The sequence below is a fragment of the Sebastes umbrosus genome, chromosome 7 (genome assembly GCF_015220745.1).
Source record: "Sebastes umbrosus isolate fSebUmb1 chromosome 7, fSebUmb1.pri, whole genome shotgun sequence".
NCBI lineage: Eukaryota > Metazoa > Chordata > Actinopteri > Perciformes > Sebastidae > Sebastes > Sebastes umbrosus.
The window spans coordinates 16,138,255-16,152,103 of NC_051275.1; the positions used below are offsets into that span (position 1 = coordinate 16,138,255).

The window sequence follows — 13,849 nt, forward strand, 5'->3', positions numbered from 1 at the left end:
TTGCCAGCCAGCGCAGTCGCTAATCTTTCCTTTTATCTCTGACATGTCTGAGGCTGTTATGTGGTTATGATAGTAAACAGTAAAAAGGCGTCTGGAAAGATGTCTTATCTGAAATCTACGAGGCCTACCTCTGAAACCCCCCCTCTCCCTCCATCTCCACTCGCAGCGTTCCACCTCCCTATGCGGCTGACTGTTCTGTATGCCAAACCCTACTGTGTGCGGGGGTGGAGTCGTGGGGTGGCGGCTCAGTCAGGAGCGACAGCCGCGCTTGCTACAACGACACGGTACATGAGCACAGATCACAGGCACGCCCCCTCAAAACACAGCACAGTAGCAGGCGCAGATAAGAGACTACAATCCTGGCTGCCTTCCTACCTTTGACACAGCGATAGCAGGGTGCACAACTTTTAAATGTGCCAGCGAGACGCCGTTTTCACAAACCACACAGGGTTTGAAGACGCAAGTCACATCCTCCTGAATTTTTTGCTTTTCCTCTCACCCACTGGAGTCAAAACCGTAAAGTTTTCTTAACCGCAAGCTAACACAATAGTTTCACTGCGACAACTAAACACTTTTGTGTCTGCGTGTGTGTGTGTGTGTGCATCTCTGTTTGTGTGCAGAGCGGTTGGGGGCGGGGGTCAGCCTACCACTCTCCACAGCCTTAACAAGACGCTTGTGGTCCCTGAGCGTTTTGCTCCTTTTTTTGAACACAGATCCATATCTACCAACAGCACAGGAGCTGTCAAGACTCACCTCACTGACGCTGACGCAAGCCTGGATCAAAAACAGGCTTTTTACACCACAGCCTCGTTTGTATTGATCCATGTTTCTCTGCTGAGAGACTGGTTGTTGTTTTATCTCCACAACATCCAAGCCTTAACTCTCCTGAAGCCTACTGAGAGCCAGTCATTATTTTTGCTCGACCTATAGTCTGACGAGGGGGTTTCACAGGCCAGGGCCTGAGCCTAAATACAAATATAATGAGACTAAGATGGTTGCTGGCGTGGAAGGAAGTGAGGCTCGCTCGGTCTCATTTTGCGGAGTTCGAATTTAGCTGGAGGCCCGTGTCACAAAGGGTGAGTGGTGTGGAGGGTGCAATGGGAGGAGAGAGGTACGGCGATATGCTAGGGGTGTAATGCATTGGTGAAAGGGCAAGATTTTTCATCCCTGCGTTTACAGGGTGGAACGGCTAGGATATTGAGATCTGAGATAGGATCAGAGGGTAGTGAGCTGTTTCAGCTACGATAAAGGCCACGCATTACAAACAGAGCACAGATAGAGAGAGAGAGAACTAAAGAGAGAGAGAGAGGGAGAGAGTATCACACCTCTCATCCCTGAATTAATGCCTCCATTCTGCCAGGAAGCCATTCTGTGCCAGTGAGAGGAGATTGGGGAGGGGATGAGTGCACAGATACGGACTAAAAAATGGAAACTGCGATCATGGAGAGGGGCGATAGGGATTAATCAAGTCTGGAAGAAGAGTGGGGCTCTCCAGGCCCTGTAGCACATATACAACCCCGGGTCCCAAGGACTCTGGCGAGCAATTGATACCGCCGCTATTAGTTTATATGACACAAAATGCACACGTAAGTAACCATGGGTGGATAATGACAGAGTCACAGGTGCAGGCTAGCAATGTTGCACACATCCACTGATTACAGTGCGAGCTAGTATTTTTTTGGCCTAGAAAGTCTGTGACCCTCGACAATGGAGCAGTGTTCAAAGTTGCTCTAATTTCGTTAAGATTTGATCTGCTCTCAATTCGTTAGCCTATCTGATTTGTCGTAATTCACTTAGATTTCCATTTAAGGACTACGAGCAGCTTCATGCTATTGGCACAGTGACAGGACAGTGAAAAAGGTCTGCATCACTCTCATGTGCCTCTGGTACATTAAATCCCCCCGCTCTGCATGATGCCCTTTTCCACGTTTTAATTTAGCCCCGTCTATCTGTTGTATCCCGTAATTTTCTAGACGCCTGATGATGACACATCAGCAGGCGTTGTGCCACAGCCTATAAACGCAGCGTGTTGACTTCTACGCATTAATCAAAAGCATGTATGAAAATGCCCCATTAGGTTAGATATATCTAGACGCTTTTAATGTGTCCAACACACGCTGTCACTATTTTCTAGCGCGGCCCGGCCTTCTGACTGAGTTTGACACCCATGGTCTATACGATCAACATCAACAGAGCATGTCCCGGGGCTGAGTCTTACTCAGCCCTTTATGAGCAAGAGTTTTTCCTGCTCCGCTTGCACGACTTTTGAGAGGAAAAAGCCAGAGAAACACAGTGAGAAAGAAGAGAATGAGCATAGCTAATCCTTACAGTAATGACAGAATAATTAGCTTGCATTAGGCTATGTAATGGGTTGTAATTATATCATTTATTCTGCGTTGAGAGAACGTGATATAAAGCCCGCACAATGAAGGAAGAGGAATTGAGCTAAGTGGGAAGTAGGATGGAGCATGTGTAAGAGCTCAGGCTCTCTCTATTGATTGATCCAAACATCAAACGAACCACTAGAGTAATGGGAGGAGTGAAGGACAGCTAAAAGCTATTTGGAGCCTCCACTGCATAAAAGACTTGACCTGTTCCACACAGCCTACATATCAAAACCATCAAACAGCAATCAATAGACCAAAGCGGTCAACTCGACAAACCGTCACCCTACTAAAACATCAAAACCCCCGGCCCAAGCGTCAGATGATAGGCTACACTCAGCTTATCCATTACCATCAGATAAAGAGGAGATAAAACACAGAGCCTAATCCTTTCATGTGTCGTGACAGCCACAGCAGCCTCCGAGGCATTCCTTCAGTCTGGCTCTCAAATAGTTTTATGGCGGAAGGCAGCCATTCAGTTCGCCAGCCAGCCAGTCAGGGCTGTTCTGGTCTGTTTGTCTTATTTCACAGTTTACACGCTGTTTTATAGGTAGTTATTATGGTCACCATGGTGATGCCATACGTTTTTATGGTCTTTTGGTCTGAGGGCAGAGAGTGTAATAAACGAAAAAAAACACACACACGTGAAAACAAAGACTCGCAAAACACGCTCCTGCTGTGGAAAGGTCTCCTGTCCCTCCCTTCCTACCCTCCCTCGCTCGCTCGCTCTTTATCAGTCTCACCAAATGCCTATCTCCCTGCTTTCTGCTGCATGTGAAACATGGATAGGCTGACGTACAATTGTCCTCTCTCATTCCACATCTGGAGCTGATCAGAGGGCCTCCTGGAAGTTGAGGCCTCTGGGCCTATTAATAACCATACCGCTGAACTCCGGGTCAGACAGCAGTCAGCGGATGAGCCTGTGTCTACTAAACACATATTCCCTTCCCCCTTCCCCCTTCCTCAAGAGGACAACTCTCACTTTTGAAAGTGAAACGGCAGGCTTCAGTATTTAAAAACGTACATCCAAGTTTAACACTTTTAAATTGGGGCATACGCAGGCTCCTACAACTCAAATAAGTAAACTAAAGTTTGAAACTTCTGACCTCGCATTTGGTCATCCTTTAAAAATAAAAGCATGGGAAAACAGCCTGGGCTAATTGTGAGATAATTTTCTCCCTTCTGGAGTTGTTGTTTTTCCCTCTTTCCGCGTCCAAACAAGTTCAAGTTCAAGGAGGCTAGACCTGTTAAAGGCAAGACAGATGGTAGAGTCATCATCTGTTAGCTCTAAAAGGTTAGACCAGTCAGACGGGCCAGGTCATACTGGGGTCTGCAGGGTCAGACCACCTCTGAACCCTGGCTCCAGTCTGACAGCTGCTCGGGTCAAATGTCACGGAGAGGTTAAGGTATCGTCTAAGGACGTCCAATGAATTTAACAGATACAGGACTGTCACATTTGTATAGAATTCCCCATGTTTTGGTAGACAAAACCATGGACAAGTCCAACGTTTATTAACAAACCCAGTGCTAATAGTTACAAATTATCTAATCAAAAAATCTAATTTGATTCCCATTCAAATTTAAATTAGTATATCAAGCATTGCAGTGATTTTGATACGCTACGCCTAAACCGAGACAGCCATCTTTCCTTAAATGATTACACCTCAAAAACTGAAAATACACGTAAGCAGTCCACTTCCTCAACTGAGTTCCCCTGACTGGGCAAAGTTTGCCAAGCTACGACGTGAAACTAAAGCCGTGAATATCTCACCGAATGCAGAGAACAATTTGTTAAGCATAAACCCCCTCCGTCCAACACACACTCGTACACGCACCTGTGAATACAGGGTAGTTGAATCATCATAATCGGTGGTAGTTTTCTGCTGAGCCCAGCCAGCAGTCTGTGTTATTTTTAGAGGGCTGACACAGAAGCAGGCCGTCCATTTACTCGGTGAGCTGGCAGCAGGGACCATCACAGGCTCTGGTTGCTTTTAAACTACCAAAATGGGAATGAGCTCAACATAAACACTGCAAAAGGTGTGGACACTTACAGAAACGGAGTTAGGCTCAGATTCGGAGCCATTACAATTCCATTAGGCTCCTTATAACACAAGGCGGTGTGTGAAATATGCAAACACATTAAACCATCAAACACCACATCATCTCATAGCTGTGATGAATTCATGCTTATGTTTACAGGAGAATAATATAACAACTACTGGGCTGGGACGATTCATCTATCTCCCAATTAGATACTATCATGATACTTGGGTGCCGATTTGATATGTATTTTGATTTTTAAGTATTGCGATTTGATATTTCCAGCAACCCAAAAATCAAAGAATAAAGACAATTCCCTTTGTAAAGACAGTTCCTTTTGTTAACACCTTATTTTGAAAACCGGACATAGTCACACATGTATACTTCCGCTAACTTCGCCAAGTCTGTCGGTAGCTCTCCCGTCAGCTCCGTTTTCTTTATGCATCCATGGTCAGCTCCATCAGGGCTGTTTGAATGCATTTAACATAAATGTCAGTATATTGGTGTGCTACAGTCGTAGTGTCGGCTGATTTGACCACGGAGATGAGTGACGGCTGGCTTGACCGCACGTTACCGCAATACAATAACGTTTCCTGTCCATGACAGAGTTAGCATGCAGCTTTAGCCATGATGTCTAGCTCTGCTTTTCCTGACAATGTGTGAAACTTAAAGTGTTTCCATACTTCACTGTATGTGTAGTATTTACCACGTTGGATTTAACGTGAGGATGCAGGTCGTATCCACGCAGACCCTCCATCGTTTCTACTTTTTCGTTTCGGCTCGTGGCGGCTGGCTGCTGTTTGTTTTGGTTGAAGGATGCAGATGACGTCATGTTACTCAGACTACAACAATAAAAGCGGTAACTTCCTTCTACCTCCATATAGACTCGAATGAAGCAAATATATCAATTCTGGCATTAAGAAATTGATTTCAAAATCGTAAAAAAAAAAAAAAAAAAATCTGGATACATAGGTGAATTAATTTTTCCCCACCCCTATCAACTACTAGCACTGTGAGTCAATTTGACAAAAATGAATCACACCGCCTACCAACTAATAGCAAGATGACGTGAAAGTTTCAAGTTTCAAAGGTAATAAGGGGATTAGACAATAAAATGCTCGCCTTTGCATTAATCACACAAAACCCTGAGGGATAATAAAATTCCTGCAGTAGCAAATCTCAAACTTCTGGATGGACTGAATATAAAAGCCAAGAAAAAAGAGAGAGTGTAACGGAAATTGGAGTGCGAACTGAGGCTAAAGGTTGAAGGCTGCTCCCATCTGACGTGACTGATGGCTTGAGCCTGAAGGCCGGCTATGGATCTAGCAACCGAAGCCATGATTGACATTGAAAATTACACAGAGTGAGCTATTAGCAGATAGCAGGCCATATCATAATTCAATCCCTACACCATCAAAGTGCACCAATATCATAATTCAATGCCAAGAACCATTAGCCTGCTGCGCACCAATATCATAATTCAATCCTGAGGCCATCAGCCCTTGCCAATATCATAATTCAATACTTGGACCATTAGGACACACCAATAGGCCTATTAGAATTCAATACCTATGGTCAATGATCTCAACAGGACACTGATACGGGAGTCATACGTTATCATGGGATGAGGTCTGCACATCAGGCCTTATTTAGCCCAGACTCCTTGATAACAGTGAGATAAACAACACTAAAATTAGTCAGGGCAAGTGGCTCACCAATAGCTTTGCTCCACCAGACGCTAAAGGCCACAGAGTGTTTGCTGCAGAAACACATTTCAGGCAGGCTTATGCAGACGGACAGGTTTGTTGAACAAAATGAAGCTCTGCATTAGCTTCAAACTCGGCAGTGTGAGCTCAGCCAAACCAGTCAAAAACGCTTCAAACACTGGCCCCCAGTGTGTGACCATCTGCAGTTGGTCTAAATTATCACATTGTGGTACCTTGTGGAAACGGGACTCCCATTTTGTTTTCTGGTCCATTGCCTCTGTTTATATTTCCATGTTAACGTCTTGTTTAGCTCTTCAGAAATACTGTAAATCTCATCCAGGCGCTGCTTTGCTGGGTCATCAGAAATCTGCACCTTAACGACCAATCAAATGGTTTTCAGAAGCTCAGATTTCCTCGGCTGCTTTTAGTCAATTTTTCACCAGAGTTGTCATTATTCAAAAGTTATTCCCACCACACATTTCTTCGGTTTCTTCACTTAACTCTAATCCTCATGTACTGCTGCGTGTATAGTGTAAATGACTGGAGTATGGAAAATACGGAAAAGAGTGATGTGTTACTGAAAATGTTATAAATTACTCAAATGACAGAAGATTAACCAGCAACTATTTTGACAATTGATTAACTGTGGTTCTAGTAAAAACAACAGTCATTGGGTTCCAGCTCCTCAGTGCTGAGGATGTTTTGATTTTCTGCATTTTATATGTTTATAAACGTAATATCTTTCAGTTTTTGACTGTTCGTTGGACAAAAAGATCTGAAGATGTCATCTGGTGCTTTAGGAGGTTGTGAAGGGCATTTTTTTTATTTTCTACCATTTTATAGACAGGGTCAGAAAATATCTTTTTTTGCCCCCTTCCAAAATCTACCAGCCACTCGATAGGCTATCATTGTTTTTTTTGGCTGGTGAGTGAAGCAAATCTGTTGGTTAATAAGGCTAGGACGATACACGTATCTCCTGATTCGATACTTGGGTGCCGATTCAGTATCGCGATTTTTAAGTATTGCGATTCTACAAGTATTGCGATTCGATATTACGATTCATTGCAATTTTTTTTTTTTACTTTTTTAACACTAGACCATGAGAAAAAGTTGAACCATACACTTCTAGGGACTTTTACTTTGGAAAATATCTAAATTGATACGGTAAAAACTTTAGATTTTCAGCACGTATGTAGTCAAATATATCAGTCATTGTCAAGAACTATTCATAGTAAATATTATATAAGTTCCCTCATAAATAAGTGGCATTTTATTTTCAGTTTATAAGGGGCATGTAATGTTTTATACGTCTGGTTAATATAATCCAATCAATCTTATTTCCATATAGTATGTATTTTGTATATACAGTTCCCTTTGTTAACACCTTTTTTTGAAAACCAGACGTATTCACACATGTATACTTCTGCTAACTTCGCCATGTCCGTTGCTAGCTCTGCGGTCAGCTTCGTTCTCTTTATACATCCATTGTCAGCTCAATCAGGGCCGTTTGAATGCATTTAACATAAATGTCAGTATATGGATGCTCCACAGTTGTAGCGTCGACTGATTTGATCACGGAGATGAGAGTGATGGCTGGCTTAACTGCACGTTACCGCAATACGATAACGTTTCCTGTCCATGACAGAGTTAGCATGCAGCTTTAGCCATCATGTCTGGCTCTGCTTTTCCTGACAATGTGTGAAACCCAAAGTGTTTCCATACTTCACTGTATGTGTGTTTACCACGTTGGATTTAAAATGTGAGGGTGCAAGTTGTAGTTGCAAGTTGTTTTCTGCTTTGTCTTTTCGGCTCTCTACGGTTTGCTTTGGTTTGACGGTTACGGTACGATTATGACGTCACGTTACTCAGACTACAACAATAAAAGCGGTAACTTCCTTTTACCTCCGCATAGACTCAAATGAAGCAAATATATCAATTCTGGCATTAAAAAAAAAATAATTTAAAAATCGTAATTTTAAAAAAAAACACGATATATATAGGTGAATCTTGAATCGTGTCTTTTTTCCCACCCCTATTGGCTAATGCAAATTACCAACCCTGTTTATAGACCAAACAATTCTTGAGTTACTGAGAAGATAATCTGCAGATTAACAGAATTGTTAGCTGCAGCCCTACTTTTTTACATTGTGTGACCAATAATGTTTAATTATTTGTTGGTCTCATACCTCTGAAAACCAACAGGTAGTGATGATTTAATAAAAAGCTGGCATTTTAAATTAGATCACCTTGATGAAGGTGAGATAGCTGAAAATATGTGGTAGATAAAAAGATAAAAGCAACAAGAAAAGAGTGAGTGTTTCTTTTGTTGCACGTAGGAGACTGGATCTAAGCCCACTGCTGGTCTGCACCTTCCTACTTTACCCGTCAACTACAGACAACAACAGACTTTTTTTCTTAGGAATGCAAGATTTTTGTTTACTGAAAACCGTCGGCTCAATATCACAAGATGAACTAGACTTACAAGATTACATTGGCCGTGGAGGCACTGTTTCAAGTGTATGCTTGATTTTTTAAATAAAGTGGGCATCATCCTCAAACTTACAAGTGGAAACAGCCAGTATAGTCCTCCGAAGTGAGCCTATAGAGAAGTGTCCAGTCACCGAAGTCCAAGCTCTCTCTCTCTGCTGGAATACAGAGTAGCAGAATAATGGATGCTTCTGTCATGAGATACGGTGAAACTCTATGATGCCGTAGGTGAGAGAGACTCCAAGTGGGTCTGTAAATAATGCCTGCCACTTGAAAATAGGTCTCTGGAAACTGCCCCCTGTGCTCTTGTTGCTGGTGGTTGGGGGGGTGTTTTGTCTGTGTAGTTACATTAAAGTGTTTTAGTATTAAGCTGTGGGAAATATGAAAGCAATAGAGAAACATTTTTGGATGATCATCAAATATAAAATTCCATTTCTAAAGTTTTTCTGAATATTACCATAACTAAAGAGCTGCCTCGTGATGTTTTTGTGAAGTTACTGATACCAACTGGTAAAGATACAGTACACACTGCAGCCTGTAAAGAGTTTGAACAGCAAGTTGACAAAGTATTGATTGATTTATAAAATATATGCTGAAAGACATTTTTATGGCTTCTTTATATGGATTAATTTGTGTACTGAAACTGAAAAATCTCTCAGAGAAGCAGAGAAGTTATACAAGTTAGGTGAAGTTAGGTGAAAGCAGTGTATATGCTTTAGCAGAAGCCAGATACAGACATTTCACATAGGCTGTAGGCCCCCCTAATATATTGTGATGTCCACAGTCAGCCTGTGGAGGAATGATGCAACTTAAATTTTCCTATAATGAGTCTGTTGTGAAATCTGTTGTGATGATTCAATTCAAAGTGTAAGAACACATGAAAGTCACTGCAACAAAGAGCAACTCTACTGTCTTTAAGGTGTCAGTTTTTTTTCAGGCCTATCTCAGTATATAATCTCTGCATGTATTCAAATATTTTCAATTGATTCAATATGAATGAAATAAAAACAAAAAACGGCTTTCTTAGGGTAAAAATAGGCCTTCATAAACAATTATGACCAGGATTATTAGGTATGTAGAGATTGTACTCTGTACAAGAGGGGACAATATTATTAGTTGTTTTTAGAGCTATCAATAGGTTAAAATAGTAAATCGCAAATTAATCACACATTTTTTTATCTCTTCAAAATGTATCTTAAAGGGAGATTTTTCAAGAATTTAATATTGTCAACATGGTAGTGGGCAAATATGCTTGTTTTATGCAGATGTATGTATACACTAATTATTGGAAATCAATTAACAACACAAAACAATGACAAATATTGTGCAAAACCCCTCACAGGTACTGCATTTAGCATAAAAAATATGCTCAAATCATATCATGTGAAACTCCAGCCCAGCAGGCAACAACAGCTGTCAGTGTGTCAGTGTGCTGACTTGACTATGACTTGCCCCAAACTACATGTGATTATCATAAAGTGGGCATGTCTGTAAAGGGGAGACTCGTGGGTACCCATAGAACCCATTTTCATTCACATATCTTGAGGTCAGAGTTCAAGGGACCCCTTTGAAAATGGCCATGCCAGTTTTTCTGACTCCAAATTTGGCGTCAATTTCGCAACAAGCTAGTATGAAATGGTTGGTACCAATAGATTCCATAGGTTTTCTAGTTTCATATGGTGCCAGTATCTTCACTCTAGCTTTACACTGAAGCTTGCTACAACCTGCAAGTTGTGTTAATGTGTTACAGAAATTAGTGGCATTAAAAATGAATTTGCCTTAACGTATTATTATCGCGTTAACTTTGACAGCCCAATTTATTTTATGTTACCATATTTGCATTTTATATGAACATTTTGGTCTGTCTTAAGTATAGGCGGTTCAGATTAAATGCAGCCACGTTAAATGCTTTAGTGTTGCTGAATCTAAAATTACAAATTGCGGAAAGAAAAACACATTTATGTGATATTTTTATCCTTAAGCAAAGCAGAGACTTCCACGCCTTCAAGTTTTATAAGGAAACATGTCTGTTTGTCACACACTTTTGCATAAAGCCTGCATTAAGAGCTGCTGACTTCATCTGTTTGGATAGCCCTATTTTTAGACTTCTGTTAAGTGCTTTTTTATCTTTTGTTCAAACATCGGATGACATTGGTCAAAATTTATTTTACAATGCAGGGGAAAAAAATGTTGAATTTAATATTCTGGTATCAACTCGAGACAGTAAATGTACTTTTTGTGTTAAATCGAATAAGTGTAGTGTAGACACTCCTCAAAGTAGAGGGAAGGTGAAGAACTTGAGGCCGAGTGTGACGTACAATAAATCGCTGAGGAGTTGGGGAGTGTGGGCCTCCGGTGAGAATTAGCCTCCGATAAGGAAGATGAAGAGAAGTTTTTTCTTTTCCAGAGCTGCACATTCCTCTCACTCGTATGGAGTTTAGGATACACTAGAACGACTTAGAAAGTGGGATGACATAGCCCTGACCAAAGTAGACCGAGGGCAGACCAAAGACCTGACATGCACTCGTCCCTCACTCTGACTCATGCTTAGTCGCTCACCACCCACCGACACACAGTGAAACCTCAGTCCCAATGCCAGGTTTTGTCACTGGGCAGAGAAGCGGTTGGCTACAGTAAAAGCATGACGTGATGCCCCTTCCTCCATGCTCCCCCAGCCTGTGCAGCAACAGAGGGGTAAAAATATCCCACCAGTGAGTTCAGACAACCGGCTCATAAATTAACACTAAAACTCCTCCAGACAACAGCGGGCCAGTCGCTGAGAGATTTAAACCACTCAGGTTGCCACTGACCACAGCTCCGGGATCAGCTTACAAAAACCTTTTCCTAAATTTACCCATTAGGAGGTGGCGAATAAGAACGGGCTCTAGATCAGTTTTCACCTAAGTCACTATTTAGCCGAACATAGTGAACTATTTTTCAAAATGGCTCTAGGGTGCTTTGTTCCAGGAAATGTTATGAGGTGAGATGTAGGCTATTAGGCCTAAATTGGGAATTGTGTATAGGAGAAAGGTCTGTTCTTAATTTCCCAGAGCTTACACACAAAATATAAAAGTATAGGCTAGGACTCAGCTATTTGTATCTTATTAAGGCTCGCCTGTAATGAAGCGCAATCTCTCAAGTAGAAACACAATGTTCCAGCAAACTGCTTGACTGGGTCAAAATAGAAAAAAAAAAGGAAAAAACAACAGGAGAGAAGAGTGATGATCCCCTCTAAAGAAACTCAACTCTGTAATGGACGGACAGGGATTACAGACGTTAAAACCTCCTCCATCTGTAATTCACTGTCACCCTGCCATCATCTCTGAATCACTGATCCATTTTGCAAGTGTGTGAGACCTTGCTAAAAGCATCATTGTTGCACCCATTTGTGTTTGTAGTGGTAGGGGGGGGGGGGGGAGAGAGAAAAAAAAAAGCATGCAGAAAAGACAAGTTAACAGCTCGCTGTGCTGTTTCAAAGCACTCTCTGTCCTGTAACAACCACCTAGCTAGTTTCTCACACGGCGAATGGGACACGCTGATCAAATAGGATTTTAATGAACATCAGCAGTTGGAGCCTGAGGAGTAGACACTACGGTGGCTTAAAGCTACTGACATCTAGGTTGGGTTGGATTTTCATCATCAAACGGGGAACAAAAAAAAAAAAAGAAAACATTCCTTTGCTGGTGCCTCGGAAAAAACAGAATCCACAGTCCATGCGATCACAAGGAAGAAGCAAATGAGAAAGCAATTGGCTGACAAGGCCATGCGTAGACCGTGATCATATCATACTAACCCTGCATTATCCTCAGAAAACGGATAAGAAAAACAGGTTCTTCTCTGAAGGCTTTCCTCTAGGAGCCTCTCAGTGGGAGGGAGAGTAAATAAGATGTCATCAATAATAGACAGTGAATGTTCTGAGCAGTTCTGCACACACAGACACGCACACACACACACACACACAAGCTCCGACTGATTCCTATCCTGCAGACAGGCCTGCCAACCGCCAGGCTTTTTGCACACGCTCAGATTCACTGTCCTGACTAATCGCTTGTGATAGGGGCCTTTGCCATAATTACCCAGGGCCTTATCACAAACTTATGCGATGCATTTTTCATGTCCTGGCTGCTGGCAGTGCCTTCACTGTCCGCGCTGGCAGTCAATCTACGAAAAAAGACCGATCTCAGACAAATTCTCACACACACACACACACACACACACACACACACCAGTTCAGACGGGGCGAAATGGGTGAAAGCAGGGTGAAGGGCCAGAGAGGAGAGAAAAAATGAAAAAGGAGAGGAGGGGGGGAGGTGAGGGAGAGGAAAGATGGGAGGGGGGGTGGTGGCAGGAAGGGGGTGGGAGATAGATAGTGAGGACTGAAAAAAAGAGACATTTTTTTACATAATGCATGAATAAGGGGGCACGAGTAGGAGGACCAAACAGGATCAAATAAATAGGAGAAGTGAAGCCTGTGATGATGTGGCATAAGTGCAACACAAAGCCCCGCTGGGAAGACTTGTTCACTGTCCTTTTGTCTAACCCCAGTCATAGGGGCATCATGACCTAAATAAAAAAGTTTAAATCCCAAGCACAAAAAAAAATATGTATGAACAATTGGGGAGGAGGGGGTATAGCCTACATAATGATACATTAATGATAATAATATTCATAAATTTGTGATTTGAAATTCAGCAATGCACGTTTTAAATGCCACGAGAGAAAAAAAACACAACAGTGCCATTGTCTAACATGTCTTGTGATAGGTCAAACAAGAGCTGTAATATATACACACTGGCTTATATTCACACACACTGAATAGGCCCAATATTTCCCCTCATATATCCTCCTTTAGAGATTAGTGCTGTGTGTGTGTGTGTTTAAAGGCTGGGGACATTTTTCTGGAAGAGTTCATCATATAATCAACAAGGTCACCATCTTTTCATATGTCTACTATCATTTTTTTTGTATTATTGAATTGCATCAACAACAAAAACACTGTCCCGTCCCACGTCCACTCTTTCCCAACAAGACGTGGCAATGTCTGTTTTAAAAAAAAAAAAAAAAAAAAAAAAAAAAAAACCTCACACACTGTATAATTGCAGTCATGAAGAGCGAAATCCGTCACCACGGAGAGGACTTTCACTATAAACTGCTTCAAAAACCCGTTAGCTAATGTTTCCATCCTTTCATCCACCAACTAAACTTATATATTTGATAGTAAAAAGCACATAA

The 13,849-nt window shown here is 41.9% G+C and overlaps 1 protein-coding gene across 6 annotated transcripts in view; it reads right to left on the minus strand.

Moving 5' to 3' along the window:
- Positions 1–13,849, minus strand: part of cux1b (cut-like homeobox 1b) — a 68,007-nt gene that overhangs the window by 53,496 nt on the left and 662 nt on the right. The gene's annotated exons all lie outside the window — the stretch shown is intronic.